This window comes from Balaenoptera borealis, assembly GCF_965194805.1.
Source record: "Balaenoptera borealis genome assembly, chromosome: 1".
Classification (NCBI taxonomy): Eukaryota; Metazoa; Chordata; class Mammalia; order Artiodactyla; family Balaenopteridae; genus Balaenoptera; species Balaenoptera borealis.
In genome coordinates this window covers 51,685,757-51,696,110 of record NC_138860.1, presented here as the reverse complement: position 1 = coordinate 51,696,110, position 10,354 = coordinate 51,685,757, and the positions used below count along the sequence as shown (strand labels likewise).

Here is a 10,354-nt window from a genome sequence, read left to right as displayed (position 1 = left end):
AACAAAGTGTGCCTTTTGGCCGGGCTAATTAAATCATTTCAGCCATACATGGCAGTTTAGTGAAACACTCTTTGTGAGTTATAACTCCTTTGCATTCTTAGTAATTCTAGGAGTTTCACTTTCCCCTTAATGTCTTTTTTTTTTCTTTTAATGAGCAGAGTAAAAAAACCTAAATAAATAGATAAATATATATTTAGAATAAAAGAGAAAATAGCATATATTACTTTTGGGGTGATGACAATGTTCTAAAATTAGATTACGTGATGGTTGCTCAACTCTAAATATAATAAAAACCATTCAATTGTACACTTTAAACAGGTGAGTTTTATGATATGTAAGCTATAGCTCAATAAAGCTGCTCTTTAAAAAAACAACAACCATAATACTAGGGTTGAAAAAAATAACTGAAAACAGTTAATATAAATTCTGAATTTCCTGGCAAAGAAGCTGTGTGTGTGTGTGTATGAGAGATGCTGTCCTTGGGACTTGACAGGTTCCCTCAGAAGGCACTGACAGAGGTGCCACAGGAAGGGTTAAGTGGGCAGTCCCGATGCTGTAAGCAAGGGGTGGGCTAGGAGTAGCTCTGCAGAGCCCGTGGCAAAATGAGAGAAAGGAGTTTGCCCAGTTGGAAAAGAAATGCAGAAGCAGCATGCACAGAGAGCCCCGTGCAGGGAACAAACCTGCCCCGGAGGCAACGAGACACAGCACACCTCCTAGCAGGGAACAGAAGGACACGAGTACTCCTTCACTTACTAAACCTCCCGCCACCTCCTCCCAGGCTCGAGCACCTTGGACCAGTGTGAGCTCTCCTACAGCTCCCTTCAATTTTCTTGATGCAGAATTGATTTAATTCGTTTCATTAGGATCCATCACTGTGGGTGTATTCTCTGAAAAGAAGGAGTGTGCGTGCTGTGTTCGTGTGTGCAGGCACCTTGAGACCGTACTCCCCTCATACCTTGGGATTGCTGGACTGTTATGTTCCCCTTATACCTAGGGCTTGACAGATTGTCAGAGACTTAGAAATTCTGAAAGAGTGGAAGGAAAATGCTTACAGAGATGAAGGGGCCAAGAAAGAAACCTCCAGTGATCCCGATTCCCCAGGTCTGCAGGACCTGCTCTCCTAAAAGCTCTTTCAAGTGTTGAGGGTCTACCATGCGCCATGTACAGGGTTAGTGCTATGGAAGAGACAGATGTGAATAAAACACTGTCCTTGGCTTCAAAGGGTTTACTGTTCAGGGGAAGAGGCCAGACATATCCCCAAAGACATCAATACAAACCGTACCGCGAGAGAGGTACAAAGTACTGAGTCTCAGAAGCCCAGGAAAACACGTGCAGTTAGAAAGGTCAGGAGAGCCTTCCTGAGCAAATGACTTTAGAGAGATATGTAACATTTTCACAGATGAAGGTCGGGATGGGGTGAGGTGGGAGTCCCGCAGGAAGTGCGCTGCCCTTGGCTGGAGGGGGACAGCCAGATCCCTGCTCTGATTTCAACTCAATGCACTTCAACACATCAGTGCAGAGACACTACCCTGTGTGAGGCAGTCCACAGGTGGAGATAAAGGTGAAATAAAGTCAGTCTGTGTCTTCAAAAGCCTTGCAATTAAAGGACAGGGAAGAGAGAGGCAAAGGGAGAGATTAGACAAAGATACCTAGTACCACAAGATATCACATGCGTCGTGAAAGGAAGCATCACAGAAGCCTTGGCAAAGTGCTCCGACCTAACTAACGGGGGCTCTGCCTGACCTTCCATTCTGTTTCTCAATATTAGACTGTAAAATTCTCAAGGATGAGGACCAGGACTTCTTTGTCTTTGCATGCCCTGGATCTAGCTCAGTGTCTGGCACTTGATAGACATTCGTTGAAGGAAGGAAGGTGGAAGGGAGAAAGGGAGGGAGGGAGGGAGGATGGGAGGAAGGAAGGAAGGAACAATTCTCCCATCATTTGCTGAGGAAGTCTGACTTTAAATTCACATAGCACTGCCTAACTTTGGTTCTTATTGTCCCTCTCTGCTCCCACCCATATTTTGCTCACCTCAATCCTCCCTCCCTTATTGTTAGTGTGGGCTGACAATACCAGCCCACACTATCTTCCTGGACCTCGATTCCTTCAATGATCACAGTCTGTGCTGCATCATTTAAGTACTCCGTATTCCTTGCAGCTGCCTCCTGTGTGCTAGTCGTGTAAACTCTTTGAAGGCAGAGTCCCCTTCTTAAATGACTGCATCCCCCATAATACCTCGAACATATTGACTGTTGATTGGTTGGGAAATAAGGCCCATTACAGGAGGGAGGGGCAGAGACTCACATCCTGGGGTGGCAGGCACGGTGCTAGTGCTGTGCATACAGGCGCAAAGAGCCTGGATAATGGGGCCTAGTGGAGAGAAAACTGAGGCACCGAACAGTTTTGCTATCTGAAAACCTCTGACACAGAGGCCCCAAATCCATAATTCTCCTTCTCTGAGGACAGAAGAAGAGAAAGTGTGTCTGTCCTGCAGCATGTGGGGTGGATGGAAGGATTTGATGGATGTGAAATTAAGCGCTGGAGTGGGTTGCCTAAAGAGGTCATGAACCCCTCTCTCTGAATGTCCCTAAAGACAAAGGGATCACCAGGAAACTGAGGCTGCAGGATGCACTGACTGGTCTCCTGAGGAGTACCAGTTGGACAGTCCATCCTTGCTGTCTTTATCAGAGTTACAGGTAAGAAAGAGTCCTTTGGGGGTAAAGCATCTTAGAGGAAATGTTGATTTGCCCTTTTGCTTTATGATCTCCAGATGTAACGAACAAGGTTTAGGAGGATTAGCTGACTGCAGGCAGACCAATGTTCCTGTGTAGAGAAATAAGGTGGACTCTCATTACTATCCAGCTCATTTCCCCAAGAATTATGTGTTCCATGGTCAGAAAACGACCCCCAAGCATTTTCAAATACATCCAGTAAAAGGCTGATACAACTCCTCCTGCATTTGACTGTGTACTCCTTCTTGCAATGATGTAATGTTTTCTGCAAAGGGGCTGCCTCCCTAACTAGATTGTCTGGGGCAGATATCAAGACCAATTATTTCTCTAGGATCATCTGATACTAACTGTTCAAAAAATACACAAATGAATACTAACTAACATTATACAATAATCTGCAAGTACTCTCCCCACACATTTCCTATTTTAGTCCTCACAACAACCCTGTGAGGTATGTACTATGATAAACTCCCATTTGCCAGGTAAGGAAACTGATACTCTGAAAGATTAAGTGGCACACCCTGTATCATACAGCCAGTAAGGAGTTCTTTCCTTTGCTTAAATGAACTATGGAGCCTGAAAAAAGTGTCAGCCCCGTCTCTCCCGTCACACATCTTATCGCATGGATCAGTGTGCATTATAATACTTCAGGGACAGGCACACTAAGTCCAAGCTTAGTATATGATGAATAAATGAATGGATGCGTTATACAGCGGATGCACCGTAGGGAGTCAGTGGAAAGGAGATAGTTTAAGAGAAGGAAGAATCTTTAATTCAAACTATTTATAAGGAGGGAACTCCCTGGGGGTCCAGTGGTTAAGACTTGGTGCTTTCACTGTCGTGGGCACGGTTGGATTCCTCCTCAGGGAACTAAGATTGCACAAGCCCCGCGGCGAGGCCAAAACAAACCAAAACTATTTATAGGGAGTCTACTGAGTGTCAGGCATTGGAGACCCAGACACGACTGCCCTGTCCTCATGGGCCTTACAGTCCATTGCAAAAGACAGACGTTAAGAAACTATTACAATCAATTAGTCACACTTTTATTAAATGCTACAAAATGTAGCAGGGAGCTTTGCTCTGGTCCGAAGTAAGAGGGCTCACTATGGTAAGGCTGGCCTCTTTTGGGCAAGGGGATACACTTATATAGGCAGAAGCAGAAGTACCAATGAGGCAAATGAAAAGGGCAAAAGGAGGAGGGAAATTGCTTCTCACAAACAGAACTTGACCTAAGGGACCCCTACTTCCAGTCCCGCTGACTGGCTGCCTAGCTGCTCACGAAAACCAGGAAAGAAAAAGCTAAGGCTAGAGAGAAGTTAGAGGTCAATTTACGTAAGCGGGGCGGGGCGGCAGGGAGAAGCAGGAGAGGCGTGAGCCGGCGTCGAGAGAGTTAAGCTGACCGGCCCGGGACGCAAAAGGTTAAGGCGGGCGGTCCGGATCAGGTCCGGTAGGCCCGCCCACCGGAGGGCGGGGGTGGGACCTCGCGGAAGAAGCCCTTGGATTGGCCGCGGGGAAGGCGTTACGCTAGGAAGGTACCAACAGTCGCGAGCCGCGGAGGCGGGGGGGTGGGTGTGGGACCGCGGGGTGAGGTGGCCAGGGAATGGCCGGGCCGGGGGTGGGCGGGAGCCGCAGTAGCGGCGGCTGGGGGCGGTGAGCGCGGCGTGGGGCTGCCCCTTCCCTGAGGCGGCGGGGGCGGCCGGGGCCGCGCCGCACCGCACCGCGCGGGCGGCCATGGAGCGAGCCTAGGGCGCCGCAGGTGAGCGGTTTGGGGGCGGGGGGGCGGGGGGCCGGGCGGGAAAGTGCAGGCCCACCCGCGGGCGGGGCGCGGTGCGTGGCGCGCGCCGGGCTGGAGCCGTCTGGGGGCGGGGCGCCTCCCTGAGGGGCCGGGCACCAGTGCCCAGAGCGGTCCACGAGCGGCGGCTGCCTCAGAGACCGGCCCGGGCCGCGCGCCCCGCTTCGCTGGCCCCGAGAGGGTTCCTACCGGCCGTCGTGGCTGGAGGGACGCGGCCGAGGCCGTCGCCTCCTCGGCCCGCCTGAGGCGCGGGCCTTACTTGGGGGCGCCTCGGGCCGCCCGGGATCCGTCCAGTGACCCACCCTCGCGCCCGGACGCGGTCCCCAGAGGCGACTGGCTCTGGTGCCGCCCTCGTGTCCCGCCGAGTGCTCGTTGCGGCGGCCCGGGGTGGGGGGGTATCGCGCGCTCGCGGGCCCAGCTCGTGGCCGAGAAGCGCGAGTGACTTCCAGGCCTGAGGCGGGAGGCAGGGTAACCGTGCCTAGGGATCCGCGGTCTCCTCGGGATCGTGCACCCCGCGCTCGCAGTCGGGCACAACTTAAGGAAATGATACGGTTGTCCCAAGTGGGTTGCGCTTGAGATTTCATTTCCGGGTGCTGTGGTCCCGCAATTAAAAGCGAACCGAAACGTTGCCATTAATGATGAGCGTGAGCAGTTGTCAAGTTGCGTCCTTGATTGTGGGATCTGATAAGAGTTTCATTCTAATCAGGCTTCTGTTACCTGCAAGTGTCCCGGTACGAAGAGAAGGGGTAGAAGGATGTTGGAGTGAAAGTGGAGGGGACAAGACGTGATTGGTTGTTAGGGAATTATTAGTCCTTTAAATGGCCATATCGTCAGTTGGAAGGGTGAGGAGTTTATAATTTGGGAAAATGAGGGATGCTGGGTACAGTGACTTGAGTTTAGGACCAAGTATCAGTATCATCCCCACCCAGCTAGTTTCCCTTCAGAGGTTTGATTTCTCACCTTGAAAAGAAGGAACAGGAATGTGGGTCTTTTAGCTTTTAAATTGCAGGACTTTATGTAAAACGATAACTATGATTACCGTTTACTAACTATTCCTATCCTCCTTGTGTTGTAAATTAATGCATAAATTTCATTGGGGTTGATTATTTTTTATTATTTATTTATCTGGCTGTGCCGGGTCTTAGTTGCGGCAGGCAGGATTTTCCTTGCTGGGTGTGAGATCTTTTTAGTTGATCTAGTTCTCTGACCAGGGATCGAACCCGGGTCCCCTGCGTTGGGAGCGCAGTCTTAACCACTAGACCACCAGGGAAGTCCCATGGTGTTGATTATTTTAAATTGGGTTAGAGACCTCAGTGTGCTCTACGTATTACAGTCTTGGAATTTATGCAGGACCTTTGAGCTAAGCCTTAGAGCTCTTCCACATATATTGTTATTTATCATCAAGACATGTCCTTGAGAAACTGAGATACAGATGTTAAAGATGCTAAGTTATTTGCCTAGACTTAGAGCCAGTCTAAGGTAGATTTAAAAATTCATGTTTTGTGTTAAATTAATAACCTCTGAAGTTTGTGAAGATGTTGGACTTTGGCCCCTAGAACTGTTCAGTGGAATCAATCAACAGGAGGGCCTTCCACCTTTGAAAGTGCTTGTCAAAAGAGAATTAAGAGGCACAAGCAAGCAATTCAGAGTCAGCGTCACTTACATTAAAGTGCAATGATAGAAATGAATGGTGGTAAAAGATGATCCGGAAATCTTGGAGCTCATAGCTTTTCTTCAGTGTGACTGGTAAAAATGTGAGATTGATTTGTTCGGCTTGTTTCTCTGGAGCTAGTAAGAAAATAGCCATAATTTAGTTAAAGAATGAAAATTGGAAAACACACACCCTGGGTTCTTTGAATAGGGAACAAACAGATCATTGTTTCTATCATCTAATCCTTTATGTCATAGAATTTCTTTACGTTGAGTTGATAATTCCTTGACTTTTAGTCCATTCTCTTGATTTCCATTTGTAGACTCCAGTTCTTTCACACAGCGTTAAAGCCTCTGCTTTTTATCTTTTCTGAATTTTGAATTTCTAAATGAAATTTTCTGTTTCCTCTACTTGCAGGGCAGACTTCAGCTTCCTACACTTTGTGTGACCATCATTTTAATGGTATAAACCCTGAAGCCAGATACTTCAGCTCTTGAATTGACAACTTTTTAAAATAGCAACCACAGTGGTTGTCTCTCGGTGACTGCTACAATCTCATAATAGAAACAGGAGGCTGCTCTTTGTATTCTGTGGCCATAGTTGGAAACAGTAAAAAGGAGACTGTCTTCTGAAGGTGATGTCAGGCCACTCTGGGACTAAGGGCCAGGTAGTTTTGGGGTGAGAAGCACAGTTACAATGAGGCACTACAGCGTGGTGTAGTCGTGATGATGATTGATGTACTTTTCTTTTTGCACCTAACAGTGCATAGTGCATAGTAGGTGTGCAGTAAATGTTTGGTGGTTGAATGAATGAATGGAAAACAGTATGCGGGAGGAGGAAATATTCTAGTGCAGATGATAAATTGTTTAGCTCCTCTTTACAGGAAAATAAAAGCCAAGAAAGTGTGTTTCTGATTCCTGTTGAAAATAGTTCTGTTGAGATGGGTATCTGTAAAGGGTGTTACTTGCTGGAGCTGCCTTGAGATCTAATTTTGTGATTGGGTGGTGTTCTAGCCACCTGCAGCCTGAGTGCAGCTTCACAGACCTGCTCCTGCAGCCTTCTCTGGCTAGGTTCAACAAGCAGTTGGATTGGTAGACAATATTTTTGCACTAATAGAAGAACTAGAGCTCTTGGTATTGGCCATGCCAGTATCGTTGACCCTGACTGTCCATCTTCTGGTCCTTCATATTGGGGGTGGGAGAGGGGAGTTATCCCTCCCCGAAGTGCTCCTCATTCCACACTTGTAAAGCTCTCCCTCTTTTCCTTCCTTGAGCTGCCTCTGTAACACTCAGGGAGTAATGAATTCATTGGCACAGACCTGGGGTACAGAACAGAAGATCTTACTTTGCAACTGAAGCTAGCTTTTGACCAACTTATAATGTCAGCATGACTGCTAGAGCCATCTAGGAAAGAATGTAATGCAAAGCTCTCACTTGTGACTTTTGTCATTCATATCCAAAATCAGAAGAGGGAAGGCCTAGCTCTGGACCTGGTGAGTTTGGGGGGTTGCATCTGTCATCCCAGTATGAGATAAGAAATGAAGGCTGATGCAGAAAAGAGATACTGAGCTTTGGTGTGTGTTTAGCAGACTACTTTCTGGCAAGGTAACTACCCAATGGAGGGGAAGGTGTTAATTTGGGTACATTTTAAAAGGAGGTCAAGGAATATGAAATTATGAATGTGAAACACAACCAAGTACAGGATGAGGCAGTGAAGTCGATCATTCCATGGTCTTAAATGCTAACTTTCTGCTTTATCTATATAGCAGTGTGGGAATAAGATATTGGGTGCAAAAATTCTTATTTTAGCTATATTTTTGTGAAGAATTTTTTACAATGTATTATATGTTTTGTTTGCTTTTTAAGCAATATAGTGTAACCTTGATTGACTTGAGGTTATAGTTACAGACAGTAATCCTGTAGGGCTTTGAGGTGATTGAAATATGTAAGTTGTTTGTCCCCTCTGCTTTTTGAATTCTTGAATTTGCTTTCAGTAGTCAATCTGTCTCTTCTTTCAGAGGCGAAAAAGCTGTACTTTTGCTGTTGTTAGCATCCCTGCTGCCCTTTTTAAAATTTTTGCAGCTTCTGATCTTCTGTGGAGTAGCAACCCAGATAACACTGCTTCCTGAAACTGAATGCAAAACAGCTAAATAGGCTTAGTGAGGGTCTGCCTGCCTGTTCTGTATTAGTGGATGAACTTTGTGACCATTATTTTGGCTGCCCAAAGACCTTTTGTTCATTTCTTGTTTCTTATCCTTGGTTTAGATAGTGAATTTGCGCTCTGTATAGGTGCATTTATGTCCCTGTAGTTCTTTCTGTAGAAAAAAGAAAATGATATGGAAATACCAGTGTTGGTTCTCGTTTCAGAAAGCATTGCCAATAATACTTGAAAATTTGGGTCCAGCCCTGTCTTGTATCATTCTTGGGGCAATGTTGGACCATCTCCAATCTTCCTCTTAGCATTTCCAGATCATCTTTACTCCCAGTCCCAACCAACACCAGACACCAGCTTGGCAATAGCAGTTGCCTTGAAAGATGGAAGCAAGGTATACAGAAGGCAGCAATTTAAAATTGAGTATATCAAGTTGGTATACATATTTGACATTTCAACATTCTTACTGTACTGTATATCTGAATTCATTACATGACTTAGTTTCCCTATGTCTGTTTAAAAAAAAAAAGAGGCCATATTTAAACCAAAGAGCTGAAGAAATTCTTATAACCATAAAGGTCTCTCTTCCTTGCTCTTCACTCCTTTTATTCAATAAGCATTTATCCAGTACCTCTCATGTGCCCTGCACTGTGCTAGGTTACTTGGAACTACAAAGAGAGTAAAATATATCCTCTGTCCTTGAGGAACTTACAATAGGGTAGAGGAGACAGGCATGCCAAAAAATATATGTGTGTACGTATGTGTGTGTGTGCATTTATATTCATATATAACAAGGGATCGTGCCTGGAGCCACTCAGCCATAACTCAGCACAGACCTGCTTGGGGTTCCTATTTCTAAAGTGATCTGTGGCCTGTCAGCTTGACATACCCTAGAACATAAAGTTAAAAGTGTGAGGTGTCACTCTTGAATAAAGCTTACATACCTTTTCAAGAACTGTAGTGAACTGAACAATAAAGATGGAAAACATGAAACTCTGAAGTAAATGTTATATGATTTGAAATTCCATATTTCTATGCTATATAGTAATTATATTCTATATAGCCTTAAATGGTTGTTAGATACCGATAATTGAGCAGTGAAATACCTGGAACTTAGAAAAGTTCATTATACCTGGCCCATTTGAAACAGAATGCAGATTCTTAGGCATTTCCATAGAGTTTCTAGATCAGTGAACACTGCACGTGTTGGTTTTTTAGAACAAATCTCACTAGCAGTATGAGCTGAAGGTTTTTTCTTTTCATTTTTCAAGGAAGAGCATTAGAGGGTTGCCCTAAATCAAGATTTAAATGGGACAGGTTGCAGGAATTGAATTTTTTTCAAAGAGGGAACAAACACTCCATAGCCTGTTTCAGTTTTACTCTCACACCCAGGAAGAAAGGCTACTTTATGCTTCATTAATGCTTGGTGATCATTTTCGTTCCTTCCTTCACAGGGAACTGTTAGAGGATTTCACAAAAAAAAAAAAGTTTACATATGTGAATAAATATTAAGTGAAAACTGTGAGGAATATATAACACTTGAATCAATTCAGACTATATGGAGATTTGATTTTCTATACCTGTAACTTAGGTTACTTCAGAGCTTATCTTAAAAGCTTTAGGACCTGCAAAGCTGTCATCTTTAAAACACAGATTTAATTTTCCAAACTGAAGAAAATTGTGAAGGGCATTCTATTCGGCTGTTTTTGTGAAATAGAAGAAGTTCATGCTTCCCATCTGTTTCACTTACATTGAATGTGGTAGAATTGAACTTTGTAGAGAAGAGAAACAGGTTGGTCAAATTAGTGACATAACCTCCCAGTCTTCTGCTTCACTTGGTACCCACGCTGAAGAAACCTACTTGCTTACAGCCTTAGCTACTCCTCAAATTTAGGAAAGGATTTAGTTCAGGAATATAAGATTACTAGAACTCTTGGTAATGCAACATAGGTATCCAGCCCCTGACTGTGTAACCCAGAAGACAACATAAGCAATGAGGGTTATTTTCTTTGTCATTCTTTCTCCTCA

General features: G+C 45.2%; 1 protein-coding gene across 3 annotated transcripts in view; it reads left to right on the top strand.

Annotated features, from left to right (window-relative positions):
- The first annotated feature begins 4,244 nt into the window (after nt 1-4,244).
- The window catches only part of FAM20B (FAM20B glycosaminoglycan xylosylkinase), a 48,439-nt gene continuing 42,329 nt past the window's right edge, over nt 4,245-10,354 (top strand). For 2 of the 3 annotated variants that reach the window (XM_082393355.1, XM_082393353.1), the window contains exon 1: nt 4,336-4,488. The gene's annotated coding sequence lies outside the window, so the exon portion shown is untranslated. Of the gene's footprint in view, nt 4,265-4,335; nt 4,489-10,354 lie in introns of those variants that run through there. The other variant, XM_082393354.1, reaches the window with a different exon arrangement.